This window comes from Canis lupus, chromosome 35 (genome assembly GCF_003254725.2).
Source record: "Canis lupus dingo isolate Sandy chromosome 35, ASM325472v2, whole genome shotgun sequence".
Lineage (NCBI taxonomy): Eukaryota > Metazoa > Chordata > Mammalia > Carnivora > Canidae > Canis > Canis lupus.
Window position 1 is genome coordinate 386541 of NC_064277.1, and position 25080 is coordinate 411620.

General features: G+C 36.6%; 1 protein-coding gene and 1 pseudogene across 10 annotated transcripts in view; both read right to left on the reverse strand.

Annotated features, from left to right (window-relative positions):
• The window catches only part of SPIDR (scaffold protein involved in DNA repair), a 437895-nt gene that overhangs the window by 229627 nt on the left and 183188 nt on the right, over positions 1–25080 (reverse strand). The gene's annotated exons all lie outside the window — the stretch shown is intronic.
• LOC125754383 (eukaryotic translation initiation factor 2 subunit 2-like) lies at positions 6587–8708 on the reverse strand (annotated as a pseudogene).

Sequence of the window (25080 nt, forward strand, 5' to 3'; positions counted from 1 at the left end):
AACTTTAAGTGTAGGTGGACTAAATTCTTCAATCAAAAGTCAGAGAGTAAGTGATAAAAACCAACAACAAGAATAACAACAACGAAACCAAACATCATGTTGCATACAAGAGACCCACTTCATCCTTAAGGACATACATAGACTAATGAAGTACTAGAAAGATATTCCATAAAAAATGGAAACCAGAAGAAAGCAGGGCTCACTATACTTATGTGAGACAAAAGAAGGTTTAAAACAGAAACTGTAACAAAAGACAAGGAAGATCATTATACAAAGGGGACAATCCACAAAGAGGATAAAATAATTATAAATATTTATACACCCTTATGAGAACCTAAAAATAAAATGCAAACATTAACCCTGGGGGAAATGTTCAGATGGTAGAGAAGGGGACCCTACGTTTGTTCTCTGGAATTCAGCTAATAGTTATCAAATCATTCTGAACATGTGCGAAATCAATCAGAGATCTGAGAAATGAAATGCTGTAATTCTACAAATAGAAAAGCAACCACTTTTTGGAAGGTAGGAGGTACAGAGACTTGAATCCAGGGCAATATATTGGAGGATTGGGCAGAAAGGAAGGAGCCTGCTTAAGGAGGCTACCACAAACTATTGTAAACAGCAGAGAACAAAACCAGAACTTTCAGAAGTCTGCTACAGTAAGGGATTTCCGAAGCTTAAAAGTGTCAGAGCATCAGCAAAGCACAGTGGATCCCAGGTGGCACAGCATGGTCTCAGGATCCCTAGGGTCACAAGAAGAACAAGGATGCCTGAGTGTGGTAGAGCTTCCAGGCATCAGAGTTGGAAGGCCAGCTGAAAAGAGTGAGTCTAGGTGCCAGCTTTCTGCTCTGGGTTGCTATAAACCATGATCTGCTGCGTGGTCACACGACCATTTTCCTGGTATGGCCCAGCAAAAGGCAGAGCGAGATGAGACTCCCACCTCCAGCCCCCAGGAGGAAAAGTGTGAGTCCATACTGCAGGAGACTGTAAAATTTTGAGACCTGAAACTCAGTTACGCACCTGAGATAAAAATGTTAAGTCACAGGCTGTGTGAACAGAGTTTGGACAGAAACCAAGGAGACAAAAATGATTGACTGCTTTTCTGGGAGGACTCAATGAGGAGTGGGTAGTGTGAACTTTCAGCTCCAGGGCTAGAGGGCAAGGTACTGCCACTTTCATCTCACTCCTTGAGGCTGAAAGCTGTCAGACAGCAAACAATGCAACACAGTGGAATTCAGAGCTGCTTACACTAATCCCGGAAAGGCCTTAACCTACAAGGGTACACATATGGCTGGCAGTAGACCTGTCCACAGAGACCTGGCAGGCCAGAAAGGACTGGCATGATATATTCAATGTGTTAAATGGGAAAAATATGCAGCCAAGAATGCTTTATCCAGCAGGGCTGTCATTCAGAAGAGGAGAGATAAAGAGTTTCCAGGACAAACAAAAAACTAAAGCATTCAGAACCACTAAACCAGCCCTGCAAGAAATATTAAAGGGGATCCTTTGAGTGAAGAGAGAACCCAAAAGTAACAAAGACCAAAAGGAACAATCTCAGAAACAGCAACTCCAGAGGTAATATAATGGCACTACATTCATATCTTTTAGTAACTACTATAAATGTAAATGGACTCAGTGCTCCAGTCAAAAGACATAGGGTTTCAGATTGGATAGGGAAAATAAAACGTATTGATATGCTGTCTACAAGAGACTCCTTTTAGATGAAAGACAGCCCCAGATTGAAAGTGAGGGGGTGGAGAACCATTTATCATGCTAATGGATGTCAACAAAAAGGTGGAGTAGCAATCCTTATATCAGACAAACATGATTTTATTTATTCATTTTTAAAGATTTTGTTTATTTATTCATGAGAAACACACACACACAGAGAGAGAGAGAGAGAGAGAGAGAGAGGCAGAGACACAGGCAGAGGGAGAAGCAGGCTCCATGCAGGGAGCCCGACACAGGACTGGATCCCAGGTCTCCAGGATCATGCCCTGGGCTGAAGGTGGCACTAAACTGCTGAGCCACCCGGGCTGCCCAAAAACAAGATTTTAAACCAAAGAGGACTATTACAATAATAGTAGAGGACTTTAACATCCCACTCGCAGCAATGGACAACATCTTATAAGTAGAATATCAATAAGGAATTAAGGGTTTTGAATGACACACAGGACCACATGGACTTAACAGATATATTCAGAGCAATGTCATCCTAAAGCAACAGAAAACACATTCTTCTCAAGTGCACATGGAACATCCTAGAGAATAGATCATATACTGGTTCACAAATCAGGTTTCAATTGCTAAAAAAAAGACTGAGATTATATCATACATATTTTTAGACCACAGTGCTTTAAAACCTGAAGTAAACTACATAAAAAGTTTGGAAGGAACACAAATACATGGAGGTAAAAGAGCATCCTAACAAAGAATGAATGGGTCAACCAGGAAATTAAAGAAGAATTTATAAAATACATGTGAGAAAATGAAAACAAAAACAAGATAGTTCAGAAACTTACAGATGCAGCAAAAGTGATCAAAAGACGTAAGTATACAGCAACACGGGCCTTCCTCAAGAAACAATAAAAGTCTCAAATATACAACCTAACCCTACACCTAAAGGAGCTAGAGAAAGAACAGCAAAAACAGCCTAAATGCAGCAGGAGAAGAGAAACAATAAAGACTGGAACAGAAATCAAGGATATAGAAATCAAGTCAATGGGAGAACAAATCAATGAAACTAGGAGCTGGTCTCTGAAAGAATTAGTAAGATCAATTAATCCCTAGCCAGACTTATCAGAAACAAAAGAGAAAGGACACAAAAAAATAAAATCATGAATGAAAGAGGAGAGATCACAACCAACACTGAAGAAATGCAAACAATTATAAGAGAATATTATGAGCACTTCTAACAAATAGGCAATCTGAAAGAAATGGATGCAGTCTTAGAAACATAAATTACTAAAACTGAAACAAGATGAACTAGAAAACCTGAACAGACCCATAACCAGCAAGGATACTGAAGCAGTCATGAAAAGTCTCCCAAGAAACAAGAGTCCAATGTTGAATGGCTTCCTAGGGGCATTCTACCGAACAATTAAAGAATTAATACCTATTCTTCTGAAGCTATTTCAAAAAACAGAAATGAAAGGAAAACTTCTAAACTCATTCTATGAGGCCAGCATTACCTTGATCCCCAAACCAGACAAAGACCCCAAGAAAAAGGAGAATTACAGACCAATAACCCTGATGAACATGGATGCTAGAATTCTCACCAAGACACTAGCCAACAGAATCCAACACTACATTAAAAGGGTTATTTACCACAATCACCAGGAGTGGAATTTATTCCTGGGCTGCAAGTTTCAACATTCATAAATCAATCAATGTGATACACCACGTGAATAAAAGAAAGGACAAGAACCATATGATCCTTTCAATAGATGTAGAAAAAGTATTTGACAAAATACAGTATCCTTTCTTGATTAAAAACTCTCCACTACTTAAGGATAGAGAGAATATACCTCAGTATCGTAATAAAAGCCATATATGAAAAACCTACATCACATGTCATCCTCGACATGGAAAAACTGACAGCCTTTCCCGTAAGGTCAGGAACACAACAGGGACATCCACTCTCACCACTATTGTTCAACACAGTTCCAGAAGTCCTAGCCTCAGCAATTAGACAACAGAAGGAAATAAAAGGAATCCAAATTAGCAAAAAAGAAGTCAAACTTTCACTTTTCGTAGATGGCATGATACTGTATACAGAAAACCAAAGACTCCATTAAAAAATTGCTAAAATGTTATAGGAATTCACTAAAGTCACAGAATATAAAGCTTCACTGACTTTACTGCACTGAAGTCAGTTGCACTTCTATACACTAACAATGAGGCAGAAGAAAAAAAATCAAGGCATCTATCCCATTTACAATTGTACCAAAATCCATAAGAAACCTAGGAATAAACCTAACCAAAGAAGTAAAGGACCTCTCCTCTAAAAACTACAGAACACTTATGAAAGAAACCGAGGAAGACATAAAGAAACGGAAAAGCATTCCATGCTCATTGGAAGAACAAATATTGTTAAAATGTCTGTACTACCCAAAGTAATCTACACATTCAATGCAATCCCTATTGAAATACCATCAACTTTTTTCATAGAGCTGGAACACACAATCCTAAAAGTTGTATGGAACCAGAAGACACTGAATAGCCAAAGGAATGTTAATAAAGAAAACCAAACTGGAGACATCACAATTCCAGACTTCGATCTGTATTATAAAATTGTCATCGTCAAGACAGTGTGGTACTGGCATAAAACAGACACATAGATCAATGGAACAGAATAGAGAACCCAGAAATGGGCCCTCACCTCTATGGTCAACTAATCTTCAACCAAGCGAGAAAGAATATCCAATAGAAAAAACACAGTCCCTTCAATAAATGGTGTTAGGAAAATTGGACAGCCACATGCAGGGAATGAAACTAGACCACTTACAACATACACAAAAATAAATTCAAAATGAAAGACCTAAATTTGAGACAGGAATCCATCAAAATCCTAGAGAAGAACATAGGCAGCAACCTCTTTGACCTTGGACACAGCAACCTTTTGCTGGGCACATCTCAAAAGACAAAGGAAACAAAAGCAAAAATGAACAACTGGGATTTCATCAAGATAAAAAACTTCTGCACGCAAAAGACACAGTAAACAAAACTAAAAGGCAACCTATGGAATGGGAGAAGATATTTGCAAATGTCCTATCACATTAAGGGCTAGTATCCAAAATCTATACATATGTGTGTGTGTGTGTGTGTGTGTATATATATATATATATATAGTCATCACAAAGAATGAAATCTTGCCATTTGCAGCAATGTGGATAGAACTTGAAGGTATTATGTTTAGCAAAGGAGGTCAGTCAGAGAAACAAATACCATGAGATTTCACTCATAACTGGAATTTAAGAAATAAAGTAGGTAAACATAAAGGAAGGATAGGAAAAATAAAATAAGATGAAAAATGAGAGGGAGGCAAACCATAAGAGGCGCTGAACTCTAGGAAACAAACAGGGCTATTGGAGGTGTGGAGGGTGGGAGGAATTATAATTAGCTTATGGGGATTAAGGAGGGCACTTGATACAATGAGCACTGGGTGTTATATGCAAATGATGAATGACTACATTCTACCTCTAAAACTAATAAACACACACACACACACACACACACACACACACAAATTTAACAGACAGAGCATCCAGACAGAAAATCAATAAGAACACTTTGGACTTAAATGACTCATTGGTTAGAGGGGTGCCTGGCTGGCTTCATTGGTAGCACATGAAACTCCTGATTTCAGGGGTATAAGCTCAAACCCCACTTTCATCATGGAGCCTACTTAAGTAAATAAAATTAAAGAAAAATGACATGTTAAAGTAGATAGACTAGAGTCATAGATAGACCGTTCTATTCCATCAGCAGAATACATATGGTTCTCAAGGACACATGAAACACTCACCAAGACAGATCACATATGTCACAAAACAACTCTTAACTAATTTAAAAAGAATTTAATTTCTGTCCATAAGGGCATGACACTAGAAATCAAGTAGAGAAAGAAAGCTGGAAAAATTCACAAAAGTGGAAATTATGTATATCATGTTACCAAATAACCTGTGGATCAAAAAGAGAAATTTTTAAAATATCTTGAAACAAATGTAAATGAAAACACAAAACACCAAAGCTTAAGGAATGCAGCAAAAGCAGTACTAAGAAGGAAGTTCATAGTGATAAATGCCTACATAAGAAAAAGACCTCAAATACACAACCAAACCAAATTCCAGGAATTAGGAGAGAAGAACAAATTAAGCCCAGAATTAGTAGAAGAAAGGAAATAACAGAGATCACAGTAGAAATAAATAGGGACCGAAAAGACAATGGCAAAGATCAATCAAACTAAGAAATGTTTTGTTGAAAAAATTTAGGTAGACTTATCCAGAGGGGAGGTAAAAAAGAGAGGAATTAAATAAATAAAATAAAAATAATAAAATCAGAGATTTTACAACTGATACCATGCAAATACAAAGGATCAGAAGAGACTACTATGAATAAGTATATGCCAACGAATTCGACAACATAAAAGAAATGGATACTTTCAAAGTATACAGCTTACCAAGACTGAATCATGAAGAAACAGAAAATCTGAATAGGTGAATTGCTAATAAGGTGATGGAATCAATAATAAAAAATGTCTGCAAAGAAAAGTCTAGGACCAGATGGCTTCACTGATGAATTCTACCAAATGTTTACAGAAGAATTAATACCAATCCTTTTCAAACTCTTCCAAAAATTTAAGTGAAGGGAACACTTCCAAACTCATTAGATGCAGCCAACATTACCCTGATACTAAAATGAGACAAGGACATCATAAGAAAAGAAAATTATTGGCTAATATTATTGATGATCATAGATACAAAAATCCTCAATAAGTACTGACAAACCCAGTTCCACAATTCATTAAAAGGATCATACACCATGATCAAGCAGGACTGACTTCAGGGATGAAGCATCAGCAAGGATTTCAGACCAACCAGACACAGGCCAAAGAACCTGGCAGCTTTTCTATCTTATTTTTAATACAGTGGTATATCCACCCTGATGGTAAACCTGTCCAGCCAAATCTCCACAACACACTTTGCAAAATCAGTGGTGGTTAGCCAATTAGTTAGCTTTGGCACGGAGCTGTGCTCGCTTGCCTGTGACAGCCTGGAAGCCGGTTTTGATGCTGGCAACAGAGCATGGAGAATGACAAGTTTCACACTGTAAGAAATAGAGTCGGGTGTCCTTTTGCAGGATTGTGTCCGGTGATCAGCACGTATGACAGGTAACGTATTCCTTGATATATCTTCTCAAAACATTTTCTATCTGTTTCTGTTGGAATCTTCCTTTGATTACAAGTTGATTATGACCATCTATAGAACTACTTGTACCCAATTCAGCCAATAAAAATGCAAGAAGATGTTTGGGCTGATGATGTAATAGTTTACAGATAGATATCTGTAAAGTTGACAAAAGAAGTTTTCTTTGTTCCTACTCGGACAACCTGTGGAGGTTTCATGACAAATTTCCTTTTTTCTCCAGCAACCATATCTGGATTCTTTTCCCTCATAATGTTGAACACTCGATTCAGTAGCTCCTCATACGTGTAGTCTCTTTCGGAGCCTGCCCAAGCAGGACCTGTCTGGTTACTGAATGAGATACCATCATCTTTTTTGCTGTCTTCATCTTCTAAAGCTTCATCTTTCTCTAGTATTTCATCCTCATCTAGGAACTTAACGTTCTTCTTTTTCTTCTTTTTATTGCCAAGCATAATGTCAAGGTTCAACACCCACAAATCAACATGGCACACCATATTAATGAAGCAAGATTAAAAATCATATGATCATCTTAATAGACGCAGAAAATGCATTTGACAAAATTCAGTATTTATTCCTGATAAAAACTAGCAACAAACTGGATACAGAGGGGATGTACCTCAACATAATAGAGGCCATATACAACAGCCCATAGCTGACATCATACTCAACAGTGAAAACCTATAAACTTTCCCACTAAGGTCAGGAAAAATATAAAGATGCCAACTCACAAATTTTATTCAACACAGTACTAGAATTCTTAGCTGGAGCAATTTGCTAAGAAAAAGAAATAAAAGATACTGATATCAGCAGATAACTGTTTATATCTGCAGATTACATTTATAAATAGAAAACAGAAAAGACTATGCCAAAAAAACTGTTAGAACTGACAAATGCAGTAAAGTTGCAGGATACAAATCATTATACAAGAATCAGTTAAATGTTATACATTAACAACAATCATTCCAAAAGAGAAATTAAGAAAACAATCCCATTTACAATTGTGTCAAAAAGAATAAAATACCTAGGAAGATATTTAATCATAGTGGTAAAAACTCTCAACGTTGAAAATTATAAGGCATTAAAAAGAAATTTAATGCAAGGAAGACACAAATGCAAAGATATACCATGCTCATGGACTGTAATAATTAATACTTTTAAAATGTCCATATACCCAAAGCAATCTACAGATTCAATACAATCCCTGTCAAAATTCTAATGACATTTTTCATAGAAATATTTTTTAAAATCCTAAAATTTGTATGAAACCACAAAATATTCCAAATAGCCAAAGAAATCTGTATAAGAACAAAGCTGGAGACATCACACTCTCTGATTTCAAACTAAATTAAAGTAATAGTACAAACGGTATGGTTTTGACACAAAAACAGACAAGTAGATCAATAGAACAGAATACAAAGCTGAGAAATAAATAAATAAATAAATAGTCAATTAACTGATGTCAAAGAAATTGTGAATATATAATGGATAAAGGGCAGTCTCTTCAATAAATGTTTTTTAGAAAACTGGACAGTCACATGCAAAAGAATAAAATTGGGCCCCTTCTTACACCATACTCAAAGATTAATTCAAAATAGGTTAAATTTTTTTTTTAATTTTTATTTATTTATGATAGTCACAGAGAGAGAGAGAGAGAGAGGCAGAGACATAGTCAGAGGGAGAAGCAGGCTCCATGCACCGGGAGCCCGACGTGGGATTCGATCCCGGGTCTCCAGGATCGCGCCCTGGGCCAAAGGCAGGCATAAACCGCTGCGCCACCCAGAGATCCCTAGGATAAAGATTTGAATGTAAAATCTGATACCTAGAAGAAGCACTAAACTTCTAAAAGATAACACAGTGAGTTCCTTTGCATTGGTCTTAGTCATGAGTTTTGGACTTGACACCAAAAACTAAGGCAATAAAAACAAAAATGAACAAATGGGACTACATCAAACTAAAAATCTCCAGCACAGCAACAGAAACCATTAACAAAATGAAAAGGTAAGCTACAGAATTTAAGACAGTATTTGTAAATTTGAAAATCACGTATCTGATAAGGGGTTAATATCCAAAATATATCACAAACTCATATAACTCAATAGCAAAAACTAAAAAGCAACTAAAATATGAGCAGAGGAAATAGATATTTTTCCACGAAGGTGTCAAAATGACCAAGAGGTATTAAAAAAAAAGGTGTTCAACATCACCAATCATCAGGGAAATACAAAATAAAACGACAATGACATATCCCCTCAGATCTGTTAGAATGGTTATAAGGAAAAAGACGCGAGATAACAAGAATTGGTGAGGATATAGAGAAAAGGGAATCCCTGTGTTCTGTTGGTGGGAATGTAAATTGTTGCAGCCACTATGGAAAACAGTACGGAGGTTTCTTAAAAAATTTAAAACAGGGGATTCCCTGGTGGCGCAGCGGTTTGGCGCCTGCCTTTGGCCCAGGGCGCGATCCTGGAGACCCGGGATCGAATCCCACATCAGGCTCCCGGTGCATGGAGCCTGCTTCTTCCTCTGCCTGTGTCTCTGCCTCTCTCTCTCTCTGTGACTATCATAAATAAATAAATTTTAAAAAAATTAAAAAAAAAAAAAAAACAGAACACCATATGACCCACCAATACCACTTCTGGGAATATACGTAGGAAATGAAAACATGATATCGAAGAAGTATTTGCACTCCCATGTTTGTTGGATTATTCACAACAGCCAATATGTAGAAACAACATAAGTCTCAGCAATTGGCTAAATGGATAAGAGGATGTGGTACATATATATAATATGCATGATATTATTTTGCAGTGAGAAAAAGGGAGTTCTACCATTTGTGACAATTTAGATGGACCTTAAGTGAAATAAGACAGCGAAAGAGAAAGGTAAAGACAAATACTGCATGGTATCTCATATATGTGGAATCTAAGAACAATAAAGTAAAACTCAAAAAAGCAGAGAATAGAAAAGTGGTTGCCAAGGATTTGGGGGTGAAGGACACAGAAAAAGATTGTAAAAAGTGTATAAATTATTCATCTTATGTTTTGAAAATCTAATTTAAAACACAGTCACTATAGCTGCTAACATTGTATTAAAAAATTGAAATCTGCTAAGAGTAGAACTTAAATGGTCTCACCAAAAAGGTATTAAATCAATTTTGTTTCTCAGGTAGCAAGATATAAAAGCTTCTTTTCCCCTCATCTGATAAATGGAATTCCTTATGGTTAGCAGTAAGTGTCAGTTACTATGTTTTAAAAAGTATGTGTGTGGTTATTTTAATGCATTTGTTTATGTTGGGGGTGTCCCTTCCACATTTGAAGGTACTCATGGCATTATACTATTCACATAGTCTGGAATTCAGAAATAGACTAGAAACAACTATAAAAAAAAGAAAGAAAAAATAAAGGAAGGGAAGGAAGGATGGGAGGGAGGGAGGGAGGGAAGAAGGGAATTCTCATTGGCAAAACTGAATGCTAAAGGAAATCCTGAGATGTTCTGAGGAGAAAATACTTAAACCAGGAATTGTATATCTAGCCAGACAGCATTCAAATAAGAGGGCAATGATATTAAAGTGCCTGAAGTCACACAAGGACTCAAAAACTGCCTTCTCTAGGGTTAAGATTTGTTCATGGATGATTTAGAGAAAATGAATATTCAGCCCAATGAAGTAAAAATATAGGCTACATAATGGTAAACAAAGAACCCAGTAAAACTTATAGTTAAGTAGAAATATATATTTAATGAACTTTTAAAAATCTAAATACTTAAATGATTACGGAACAAAAGTAATGAGAGAAAAGGGAGAAATAATAGTGTGCTAAGATGTTGCCTTTTGTTAAAAGTTATAGAAATAAATGAATTTTAGAAGTTTATGGGGTGCCTGAGGGGCTCAGTCCATTAAGCGTCCAACTCGTGATTTCAGCTGAGGGTTGTGACATCGGGCCCCAGGGTGGGGCTCCACATGCAGTGAGGAATCTGCTTAAGATTCTTTCTCTAGACTCTCTCCCTCTGCCCCTCCCCTCACTCATGTGTCCACATGCTCTTTCTCTCTCTAAAATAAATAAATAAATAAAATCTTTTTTAAAAAAGGAAGTTTATATATTAGTACATGTTTATTTTTTGAAGTAATTTCCACATCCAATGTGGGGCTCAAACTCATAAGCCTGAAATCAAGAATCACAGGCTCCAGTGACTTGAGGCAGCTTGGTGCCTCAGCTTAACACATGTTTAAATAGGCAGCTAAAATACAAGACTAACCACGTAAGTAAATAGAAAACAGCTGAAATAACTTCTAAAGCTAAGAGAAAAAAAGAATATGGGATGAAAAAAATCAATCCATCTAATAAAAGGAAGAAATAACATCATAAACGTGTAACAACCTAGTTTGAATAATGCCATCTTAGTTTCGATATCACACAAAATACTCTGCTCTTAGACATCTCTTGCCTGCCCTTTATGTTGTTATCATCACAGCTTATATCATTAGACAACATGTGTCCATTAACAAAGAATTATAATTAGTGGTACCTGAGTTTGCCTGTTATATGAGAAAAGAGACAAATTACAAATAATACCAAAATTACAAAAACACAAGCAGAGACCATTGGTAGCAATCCCCTGGAATTTAGGAAAAACAGACCTGGCCATCTGCCTGGGAAGCAACACTTTAACATTTTAATGTCTAAACTCAGTTTCAGCAGCTCTAACACAACTACCATATATTGACATGATACCCATAAGTAGACTCAAACATATGGAATGAAAGCAGTAGTTTTATTGGGATTTTTCTAAGGCCACTACTGAAACTATACACCCTCCTGCAATTTTTCAAGTTAAAACTTTTGTGTTACAATGGCAAACCTTAAGCTGATCCTGTCTGATATCAATAGGTTATGGAGTGCTACAAACAATTTCTGGAGGAAAAACCTTAAAGAGGTAAACTTAACTTTAGTGATATATAATTTTTAAAAGTTAAAAATAGAATAAAATGAAACCAATTTTTAGTTAGAACCAAACCAGTAACTAAGAAAATAGGCCCCCCTTTTTTGTTTTCTGGTTAGAATACTTTATCGGCCTAAATAAAGTAGTCGTAACTATCTATCTCTTAACCTTTGGGGGTCATTTCATATGTGCTTCTTGGCTCTAATACCAATATGCTTATTATTTCCTTTCTTCTCCATGTTTAACACTAGACATAAAGCCAGCATTACATTCTCTAAGAGATGCAAATGATAGGAAAAATGTAGTTTTTAAAATATTACTTTAAATCTTCTCAAAACACCCATGGATGCTTTGAGATTTTTTTTTCCTTCTGATCAATTTTCATTTTTTTTTAATGAATCTATTATTTTTATTCATACACACACACATACACATCTGAGTAGGGGGAGAGCCTTAATCTTTTCAGGTTTGGGGGCTGGCTTTATCCTTGTCCCCAAAAGGGTAGCTTCTGTGCCTGAATGAAGTTCTCCAGATATGGTGGGGTTCACAGGAGGGGAATGACCTCCCACCTGCTCTATAGGACGAGGCATCTCTGCAAATGTGCCTGAGTCAGTTTGGCAAGCTGCAAGCATTTGTCCTAAAGAGGAGGATCCTATAGTAACGAATCCAGCCCTTTTCACAAGTGCCTGGTGGGTGGAGTGGGTGCAACGTGGCACTAATCCGATTCTTATTCCAGAACCACGAACTGGGGCCCTAAGAGGACACAGCCTCAGCTTCCCCCTCTGCAAATGAGGTCAGCTTGACTCACAGAAGGTTAGTAGGTACTAAATGGGAGCTGTGTGACTGAAGAACCAGTCCAAGGCCAGGCCCGCTGCAGGTGCTTAATAAATCAAAGCTACTGCTCTGCACAGGCGGAAACTTGACAGTGGCCACACATGAGACCAGGTCAAGAGGCCAGCTTGTGGGGGTCTCTGGGAAAGTAGGCAGACCCACCTGGCTACTGAAGCCTGTATTGGGCTTAATACACAATTGTTTCGGAACAAATGAGAACTTTCTGAGAGCCAGCTGTGGCTCCGACTCATATAAATTCCACATAAATTATCTCTATTAATTCTGCCCACAAACTTGTGGGATCTTCTAATCAATTTTCTTCACCCAAAAAGGAATGCTGAGGGGCTTTTAAAGTGTCACCATTCCAGTCTGTGAGAGAAAATATATTCCATGTAAAGTCAACTGGAAGCCTGGTGATCATGCCTGCTTATGTGTATTTTTCCTTGTCTGCTTGGCAATAATTTAGCAGGAAAGTTCTACTCTTAAGTGACGACCACCTGTCTTTGCCACTATACTATATACTACTGCTGTATACCATATACTTCCTCTGTCCTATAAAGGCTGTGGAAAGACGATGAAAACTTCCCAAGCATTTTTACCTTAGTTGGCTATGAAGATCTAGTAAACTATAAATTTATAAATTTTAGTATAAATACTAGCATACCCCCACCCCTATTTCTGCTTCCTCAAGAATGAGCTGGTTTTCCAATTTCAAGATTATCTGGGAAAACATAGGGACCATATGGTCATGTATGTCTTGCAAAGCCAATTTCCATTTATGCCATAAACACTAGCCTTGCACTCAAGAAGCTCACAGTGAAGAAGGAAGACAGAGGTATAAACTGTAGGTGATTTTCTACTGAAAGTGTGTGGATGGAATCATGACAGCACACAAGGGAGAGCAACCAAGTTTGCCTTGAGTTGGAAGGGAGATGGCAGGGAAGGTAAAAAGAAAAGGGAGCAGAAAAAGTGTATGTTTTGACATGTAGCAGGGAGGTGTAAAAAAACACACAGGCAGAAAGAATAGTCTCCACAAAGAAAGGGAAACACACACGGTAGACCCTCAGAAACCACAATAAGCCTCATCATTTTGACATGACCAAAGGGCACCTCTATTCTAACCTTTTTTTTATCTTCTAGATTATGTTGAAATTAATAAAAAATTTTAAGAAAATCTTCCTTAATCAGAGGCCGATATGGGTATAGCATGTTGTTCTACAATGAGAACACCCAGAAGGTGGAGAACATGACTGTTTACAAGATGTTTTAAGCAAGAAGAAATCTGTATTATATTGCAAAAATACATTTTTGTTTATATATATTATTTAACCTGATGGTTCCCGATATATTTGTATATCTGAATTAGTATGGTAAGTGGAGTGTTCTGAAACAGGGACACACGGTAAGAGCAATGCAGTGACATCTCCATCTCTGCACAGGGGCTCACAGGTCAGTGTACCTTGGTGGCAGGGAGCTCAGGGACTATGTTCACTAACACTCCACCCCTGAAAGACCATGGTCAGAAAGCAGAAATCTTTTAAACAGTGAAACCTTTTGTTTGCTTTGCCAATCTTTACTTTTGTGATAAAGAAAACTCATGGGCCAACTGGGAGGCTGCGTTAGATATGAAGCATTCCAGTCATTCAATAATGCTTAATATTTAACCATAAGTTTATTGCTTTAACTGTAAGTTTTTTTTTTTTTTTTTAAGATTTTATTTATTTATTCATGAGAGACACAGAGAAAGGCAGAGACACAGGTAGAGGGAGAGGCAGGCTTCCTGCAGGGGACTTGATCCCAGGACCCCGGGATGCCAGGATCACAACCTGGGCCAAAGGCACATGCTCAACCACTGATCCATCCAGGCGTCCCAGCTGTAAGGTTCTTAACAGGGCTACAAAGCTCGATCAAAACTGGCTGTGCCTTTGGCCTGTAGCCGCTCATGTTGTTACATCAAAGTTACTTTGCCCCACATGTATGTTCTCAGTAAGCAGTTCCATACTGGATCTTGAATACTTATAATAGTCTGCAAAATTACTTAACAATTCCTTCTGGAATTTTTACCTAAGTTTTACATGATTTTCATGTTCAGTCACTGCATGCAAGCTGAAGCCCTCCAAACCATACAGTTATACAGTTGACCCCTGAACAACACAGATTTGAACTGCATGGGTCAAGTTATACATGGATTTTTAAAATAAGTATGTTGAAAACTTTTTGAAGATTTGTGACAATTTGAAACATCTAGCTTGGAAATATCTAATAATTTACGAAAAAGGGATGTCATAAATGCAGAAAATATATGTAAATATTAGCCTATTTTAGAATTTATTACCATAAAATACACACAAATTATAAAAAGTTAAAATTTACCAAACTCACACAGATTGTATGTGGTACCACTAGCAATTGAAAAAAATGTAAACAAACATAAAAATGCAGTATTAAATTATATGACAACTTAAAGCAAAAGGAAGTTGAGGATCTAAAGTCAGACAATTTAATGCCAGCAAAGAATGGTTTTGATAATTATAGAAAGAAGTTTGGCTTAAAAAATGTCAAGATAAAAGGAGAAGCAGCTTCCGTTGACCAGGGGGAAGCAGATGAGTTCCCAGGCACCTCTAAGAAAATCATCAAGGAGAAAGGATAGCCGCTTGAACAGGTTTTAATGCAGATGAAAAGTGCCCTATCTAGGGTGGAAAAAAAAAAAATCCCGCAAAGGATATTTATTAGTAAGGAAGAGAACCAGGATTTAAGATGACAGACTAACTCCATGCTCTGTGCAAAGGCAGTCAGGTTTATAATCAGCACTGCCCTTATCCATAAAGCTGCTAACCCTCGATCCTTGGAGGGAAAAGATACACACCAGCTGCCAGTCTTCTGGTTGTATAAGAAGGCCTGAACAATGAGACCTCTCTTCCTGGACTGATTCTATTGATGCTGAAGTCACGAAGTACCTTGCCAGTAACTGACTGCCTTTCCAGTTCTTTTGATACCGGAAAATGGCCCTGGTCACCTGGAATCCCATGACTTCAACAATGAGGAGGCTGAGGTAGTCTACTTATCTACAAAGCATCTCTAATTTAGCCTCCAGACCGTGATGTCAAAAGGTCCGTTAAGTCTCATTACATATGGTACTTCTCCAAGGAAAGGACTGTCAACACCATGGAAGAGAACCTCAAGAGAGACCATCATGAAAGCCTGAAAAGATTATACCACTGAAGATGCCAGCAATGTCTGAGAAAAAGCCATCAAGACTCAAAAAGTACATTCCTGCTGGAGAAAACTGTATTCGGATGTTGTGTATGACTTGACAGGATTTAGGTCAAAGCCAATTAAGGAAATCATGAAAGACACTGTGGATATGGCAAAAAAGGAAATATGTGAAAGGTTTCAAGATATGGATCTTGGAGAAATTAAAGAGTTAACAGACACTGCACCACAGGAATTAACAAAAGACTTGATGGAATAAGCGCTTCCAAACCAGCTCCAGACCACGAGGAAGATACAGAGAAGCAGCAGTGCCTGAAAGCAAACTGACGTTACACAGTCTGGCAGAAGGATTCTGATTACTCAAGACTGTTTTTACACATAGACACTTTTATGATACAGGCGCTGAAACTAAAGCAAAAAGTGGACTGGTATCATACAGAGACATTTTTAGAGAAATTAAAAACCAAAAAAGTCAGATAGATATTAAGATTTATTTCCATAAAGTCACAAAGAGCATGCCTTCCTCCTCTCCTTCCTCCCTTTTACCTCTTTCATGTCCTTTGCCTCTGCAACATCTGAGACAAGATGAAACGCTCCTCTGCCTCGTGCTCCTCAGCCTACTCAGTGTGAAGAGAATGAAGACAAAGACTTTATGATGATCCACTTCTACTTAATGAATAACAAATAACCATCATGCCGTACGGTTAGTTAACTTCAGTGTGGTATATGTGTGCAAGTATCTTGGCATAAAAATCTAGTAACTGTATGAGATATTTTTGTGTCATCATCATCACTGCCTAAATACTCACTGTGTAGAACATCATGTGCAAGACTCACATGGAAGGGGAAAGCCTATCCTTACATAGGCATAAGGCGGGTGATATTTAATATACAATTAATAATGTGTTAATTTTCATACTGTTTCATAACTTTCCTTCCAAAGGATTATATTACTGTACACCATGCCTCCTTCTCTTGTAATTGAAGACTGCAGACAAGCCTATCATCTCATATCAGCCTATCATCAGAGGTGTTTTTTTTTAAATGTTAACAATGTTTCCAATACTATGACGTGACTGTAATATGGTACACCATAAAATTTTTATAAGGATTCACTCATTATTAAATAGGCAAAGCTACATGAAGCAATTGTATCCATGACAATAGGCCTCCATACTCCAATCATAGTGCTCCTTTTTTGTTAGCAATATATGAATCTTTCAACCTATATAATAAATGTGAATTTTTTCCACATGATCTTTTCATTTTTGATGTTTAGTGTTAGTAAAACATATAATATCTACAGTGTTTTGTACCATATAAGACAATACTGATATACGTTCTAACAGGCAGATAATCCATCTTGTAAACAGATGACTTAAACTTATGGTATTGATAAATACAGTAGTATAAGTGTATTTTTCTTCCTTATGATTTTCTTAATAACATTTTCTTTTCTCTAGTTTATTATAAGAATATATAGTAAATAATACATATAATATACAAAATATGTGTTAGTTGACTTTAAGTTATTGGTAAGGCTTTCGGTTAACAGTAGGATATTACAAGTTAAGTTTTGGAGGAGTCAAAAATTATGCAAATCTCCAACTGTGTGGGGGTTGGCACCCCTAGCCCCCTCATTGTTCAAGGGTCAACTATAATTATGTTTCCATAGTATCACAGAGAAACATTAAGTGGAAACAGTCGGGTTCATAATGGATTATTCTATTTATCATTTATCCTCAGTCACCTTGTGAAAAGGCACATACAATATCATTGGCCACATTACAAATAAATATAATGAGACTCAAAGAAATGACCAGAGTTGTAGTGTTGGGCCTTAAACTCTGCAAGTGTAGGCTTAGTACTCTTCCCACCAACGTTCCTTGATGTATCTGTCAAGGACATATCTCTTTCTTCCCACAGGCTGCTCAACCCAGCAACATTCTCCTGGATCCTGGTCACCACTGCGCTGGGCCATCTTATCACTGGTCAGAACACCGCTGTGGTCACATCTACTGTTAGGTCAGATTAACTGCCAACTCTTCATTAAGGCTTCATGACCCTCATGATGAGCCTCAGGATGGAACAGGGTGACAATCCATTACGACAGTGGGATGGGAGGGGAAAGCCCTGTTCAATACTTACACCTAATACTTTTACAAGTATTTTTGCAGAGTTTTGCTTTGTGAGACAGAAAAAAGGTCTTACCATGGGCTTTCCTTTGTGAGTCTTTATGCTTAGGTTTCTTGGTATAGAAAATGGGGTAGAAAAAGAGTAACAAACTTGAAGGGCTATTGTGAATTTAAATAAGATTGAGAAACTGAACATTATACCTGGCATATAATGAATGCTCCTGCAAATGTTAGTAATGATCATGTTTATAGTATTTATAAGCTTAATGATGAATTGTTTGGGACGTCCTTGGAATTCTAGAATCCTGTGAATTCATACATTTAGACTTTACAACAAAGGGATTTACTGACCTTAATTCAATATACCCACTCTTTTTCTTAAATATTTATTTTTTTAAGATTTTTATTTATTTATTCATGAGAGACACAGAGAGAGAGAGAGAGAGAGAGAGAGAGAGAGAGAGAGGCAGAGACCCAGGCAGAAGGAGAAGCAGGCTCCATGCAGGGAGCCGACGTGGGACTCGATCCCAGGTCTCCAGGATCATGCCCCAGGCTGAAGGTGGAGCTGAACCACTGGGCCACCGGGGCTGCCCTCAATATACCCATTCTTAATATTAATATCAAATTAAGCTTTACTAAATTTAAGTAGATTTATATTTTTTTATTTTTTTTTAAGATTTAATTTATTTATTCATGGGAGACACACAGAGAGGCAGAGACACAGGCAGAGGGAGAAGCAGGCTCCTTGAGGGGAGACCAATATGGGACTCGATCCCAGGGCCCTGGGATCCCCAGGAATCATGCCCTGAGCTGAAGGCAGACGCTCAACTGTTGAGCCACCCAGACATTCTGAAACTTTGTACCTATTAAACAGTAACTATCCATTCCTCTCACTCCTTAGTAATTTCTATTCTACTTTCTATCACTATGAATTTGCCTATTCTATATATTTCATATAAGTTGAATCAAAATTATTGGATTTTTGTGTATGGCTTCTTTCATTAAGCAAATTTTCAAGATTCACCCAAGGTATAGCATATATTAGAATTTCACTCCTTTTTAAATGATGAATATTTAGTTATACATATATTCATTATTTTGTTTATCTATTCATCTGATGCTATGTTGCTAGCACCAGGGAGTTGTTTCCTTCTTTTGGCTGTTGTCAAGATGAGTATTGGTGAACAAGTATCTATTTGAATCCCAGTTTTCAATTCTTTTGGATGTATACTCAGGATTGAAATTGCTGTATCATATATGGTAATTCTGTTTAACTTTTTGAGGTAGAGCCAATTTTCCACAGCAGCTGTGCCTTTTAAAATTCTGACCAGCAGAGCAAAAGAGCTCCGATTTCTACACATCCTCATCAGTATTTACTTCCCATGGTCTCTGATCGTAGCCACCCTGATGGGTGTGACGTGGTATCATACTGTGGATTCACCTGCATTCCCTTAGTGACTAATGATGCTGAACATTATTTCATGCATTTATTAGTTGTTTGTATATCTTCTTAGGAGAAGTATCTATTTAAGTCCCTTGCCCATTTTCAAATTGCAGTGCTTATTTTTTAACAGTGAGTTATAGGAGTTCCTTATAAATCATGGATATTAATCTCTTAACAGATATGATTTGCAAATATTTTCTCATTTTCTGCCAGTTGTCTTTTCACTTTGTTTATACTGTCCTTTCACAAATGTTCTTAGTTTATAATAAAGGTCAATTTATCTAGTTTTTAAAAATTTCCTATGCTTTTGGGATCACTACCAAATCCAATGCTATGAAGATTTTCTCCTGTATTTTCATCTAACAGTTTCATAGTTTTAGCTCCTAACTTTAAGTCTTTAATTGCTAATTTTCGTGTATAGTCCAACTTCCTTCTTTTGCATATAGATATCCAGTTACTCATCACCATTTGTTGAAAACTCTGTCCTTCCCCACTGAGTGGATTTAGTGTCCATGTCAGAAATAATTTGACCATTTATAAGGGTTTATTTTGAGTATCTCTATTCTATCCCATTGTTCCGTATCTCTGTCCTTATGACCATTCAATATGGCTTTAATTACTGTAGCTTTGTATGAAATTTTTATGTAGTTTGTATGAGGAAGTGAGAGTCTTCCAATTTTTCTTTTTCCAAGATTGTTTTGGCTGTTTAGGATTCTTTGATACTCCATATGAATCTCAGGATGGATTTTCTCTGTCCAGAAAAAAATGCTATTGAAATTTTGATAAAGATTGCCCTGATTCTACAGATTTCTTTGGGGGCTATTGTCATTTAACAATATTAAAGCTTCCAATTCATGAACATGAGATGTTTTCCATTTATTCATGTTATGATTCTCAATTTCTTTCAACAAGGTTTTATAACAGACATGTAGTACTATTACTGCTATATGTAGAAGTCTTATATATCCCTGGTCAAATTTATTAAGTATTTCATTCTTCCTGATGCTACTGTAAATGGAATTGTTTTCATTTCCTTTCTCAGGCTGTTCATTGCTAGTGTACAGAAATACAACTGACTTTTGCATGTTGATTTGTACCCTGCAACTTTATTACCTCAAACTGTGTGCATAATTTTGGGGGTTTTCTTGATATAAGATCATGCCATCTGTAAGCAGAGATCATTTTAATTTTTTCCTTTTCAATATGAATGCCTTTACTTCCTTTCTCTTGCCTAACTGGCCTATCTAGAATTTCCACTCTTATGCTGAAAAAGAAAAAGTGTTGAAAGGTGGGCAAACTTATCTTGCTTCTGATCCTACAGGGAAAGCTTTCAGTATGTCACCATTAAGTGTGAGGTTAGGCTGTTGGAATTTTATGAATGTCCCTATATCAGATTGAGGAAGTTCTTTTCTGTTCTGTTTGTAGTCATAAAAGGGTGTCGGATTTTTCTTTTTCAAGTACTTTTTCTGCATCAATTGAAATGATCATATGGTTTTCTCCTATATTCCACTACTGTGGTATAGTTGATTGATTTTCATATGGTAAACAATCCTTGCATTCTGGGAATAAATCCCATTTGGACATGGTGTATAATCATTCCTTTCATATGCTGAATTCAGTTTGCTAATATTTTCTTGAGGATTTTTGCATCAATATTCACAAGGGATACTGGCCCCTAGTTTTTTTGTTTTTTGCTTTTGTATTATCTTTCTCTAGCTTTGGTATCAGAATAATGCTGACCTCATGAAATCAATTAGTAAATGTACCCTCCTCTTAAATGTTTAGGAAGAGTTTGAGAATGATTGCTGTTAAATCTTCTTTAAGTGTTATGAAGAATTCACTGGCCATAGGTCCTCTTTTTTTTTTTAAGATTTTATTTATTTATTCAAGAGAGACATACACACGGGGGGGGGGGGGGTGGCGCGGAGACATAGGCAGAGGGAGAAGCAGGCTCCATGCAGGGAGCCCGATGTGGGACTCGATCCTGGGTCCCCAGGATCAGACCCTGTGGGCTAAAGGTGGCGCTAAACCGCTGAGCCACCCAGGCTACCCTATTTTTTAAATCTCCACTCTAATTTTATTATGTCTGCTCTTCTGGAGAGCAGAATTTGGATTTAGTTTGCTCTTTTTTTCTTTTAGTACCTTAAGGTGTACAGATAGGCTTCTTCTTTTTTAAGGTGTATGGTTCACATTTACAAATTTCTAATGACACAGTGTTTTTGCATTGTAAATTTAGGTGTGTATGTTTAAGAATTGCTACATCTTATTGTATTTTTTTATCAATATATATTATCCATTTTTGTCTCAGCCTTTTTAAATTTAAAGTCTATTTGGTCTGATAATAAATTATCTGCTCCAGTTCTCTTTAGTTATTACTGTTTATACAGAATTATAATTTTTTATCCTTTTACTTTCAACCATTTTGTGACCTTATACTTAAATTGCGTCACTTGTAAACAGCATATAGGCATTGTTGTTGTTGTTTTTAAATACAACCTGCCAATCTCTCCTTTTTAATAGTTTTGTTCCATCCATTTGCATTTAATGTGATTACTGATAAAGAAGATTTCTGGCATTTATCTATTGTTTTCTTTATATCATATATGTTTTTTTTTGTTTTTAAGTTCCTTCAATCTTTTTGTATTAAAATATTAATAAATTACATGTCAATGTTAATAATTATGCATTTAATACTTAGTTGATTTTTTTGTAGAGTACCATTTCAATTCCTTTCCTCTTTTCAATTGTATATATTTTTTTGGTTATTTTCTTAACATTTACTTTACCTTGCAAATTACAACTAATATCTTAAACTTATAACAACCTTCTTTGGAAAAGACCAGCTAAGTTTCAATAGTATATGCTTTGTACCTCAATACATCTCCTTCTCTCCCTCTTTATACTGTATTATCACAGATTACATATTTATATACTGTATTCCCATTAATATATATTTATAGTTATTGGTGTATGCATTTTATTAAATAATATACCAAACATTACAAATAATACCCAAAGTACACTAACACTGGCTTTTATTTTATTTATTTATTTTTTAAGATCTTATTTATTTATTCACGGGAGACACAGAGAGAGAGAGAGAGAGGCAGAGACACAGGCAGAGGGAGAAGCAGGCTCCATGCCGGGAGGGAGCCCGATGCAGGACTTGATCCCGGGTCTCCAGGATCGCGCCCTGGGCTGAAGGCAGCGCTAAACCGCTGAGCCATCAGGGCTGCCCAACCCTGGCTTTTATATTTACTTCTGTAGTTACTTTTACCAGTGTTCATGTTTTATGTAGGTTCAAGTTGCAAACATTTCAACCTGAAGGACTACCTTTAGTATTCCATTTAGGACAGGGCTACTGGTAATGAACACCCTTGGCTTCCTTTTATCTGTAAATATCTTAATTTCTCTCTCATTCTTGAAAGATCATTTTGCAAGATATATTCTTTGTTGAGTTTTTTTCTTCTTCTTCCAGGATATTAAATATGTCGTTCAACTTCTTTCTGTCCCCATTTTTTAATGAGAAATTATCTCAATATTTTTGAGGATCCCTTGTGCATGGCAAGTTCCTTTTCTCTTGTCTCTTGTCTTTGGATTTTAACAATTTCACTGTAGTATGTTTTGGTGTGGATCTCTTTCAATTTATCATTCTGGGAGATTATTTAGTTTCTTGGATATGTATATTTATGCCTTTCTTCGTATTTGGAAGGTATTTGGCCATTACTTCTTCAAATATTTTTTCTCATGTTTTCTTTCTCTCTTTTCTTGCTGGTACTCCTACAATGCCTATGTTCTGTATTTGATGGTGTACTTCATGTCCCTCAGGCACTGCTAATTTTTCTTTATTCTTTTTTTTTTTTCCGGCTCCTCAGGCTATATAAGTTCAATTATCTTATCTTCAAATTCATTGATCTTAAGTTTCATTTGTTCAAATACGCTATTCAAACTAGAAAGTTCAAAACCCTACAGTGAGTTTTAAAATTCAAATTATCATATTTTTCAGCTCTGGAATTTCTCTTTTTTTTAAAAAAAAAATCTTTCTACATCTCTATTGAAATTTTCATTTTGTTCACATGTTATTTTCCTAATTTCCTTTAGTTTCTATCTATGGTTTCCTTTAATTCACTGCATATATTTAAGACAGTTGATTTCACATCTCTAACTAATAATTCCAATGTCTGGGCTTCCTTGGTGGTGGTTTCTACCAAATAATTATTTTTTCCTGTTAATGAGCCATTCTTTCCTGTTTCTTTGTGTATTTTGTAATTTTTGTTGAGAAGTGGACATTTGAGTATTATTTTGTGGTAACTCTGGAAATTTAATTGTCCCATTCTTCAGGGATTGCTAAATCTTGTTGAGGGCTGGATTCATCCCTTTGACTTTTCAATACTATTTTTTCAAAGTATGTGTTCCTTAATATATGTGATATCCGTAATTTCTGTTTCATTATCTCTGTTGTTAGCTAGTGACCTGATAAGGATATCCTTAAATGTTTGGCTCCCAAAAGGGAAAAGTAGACAAGTAGTGGCTCTTTAGGTCTCTTGGAAACCACTTCAGCCTGTGGGGGTTGAAAAAATGTCCACAAGCCTCTGGGCCAGTTCCTTGGTGATCAAAAGCAGCTTTCAACAATCAATACACAACCCTGATATATTGCCCACCACGGCTCCAGCATTCTGCACCAGGATTGTAAGGCTGAGGATGTGGGATGGTAGCTACTACCACTTGAAAGGCTGAAATTCTCCCAAATTTACTCTTTATCAAAGTCTTCCCTGGAGCTACAAATACTCAACTAGATTTAGTTCCTACAAATGCATTAGTTGTTGAAGTAGAAGTATTTCCTACTCCACCATTTTTTAAGACATCACTACCCTTACTTCCTCTCTCGACCCATTTTCTTAGATTAGGAAGAATGTGGTCATTTGTTGCTCACGTTTTGCTTCTATGTTCCCCTCTGTTTTTAGTTTTCTGTACTGTATAACATAATGCACATTTGCATACTAGACTCTGAGAAGTCTGACACTATATTAACCAGTCCATATTTAAGTAGCCGTTCCCAAAGTTATTTAAGTGCAGAACCTTTTGGTTGTATTCCTATGAAGATCCCATGGAAAAGTGTTCTGTGGAGCACCAGCTGATATCTGCTTTTCTTCTTTTCTCAGGAAAGCATAAATGTTTGATTTTGTTCTCTCTTCTAGTTTCTTAGATTTTCTAGATTACTATCACAGTATTCATTTTTTTCCCCTTTTCTCACTGCATTTAGTTTTCTACTTATTTCCTCTCAACATCCTATAATTGTTGTGGGAAAAAAAATGGCCTTTTGGCTATCATAACAGAAAGGCAGTACCACCCAGGAAATAAGCCTTCTATCTTCAACATTGGTTTACCCCTAGCAATAAGTGTCAGCAACATCTTCATTTCAAGGAATCCCAATTGGCAAAAATGAAGGAAGACAAAAGCAGCTGTGAATAAGCCTATGGGTTCTACTTTGGTCCTCTAGCACTTACCAAATGTGGGATACCCTGAAAACCCAGGTCAACTAACAAGAGTTTCTCTTTTGGCACCACAGTGTCTTTTATGTTTAATCAGGGCT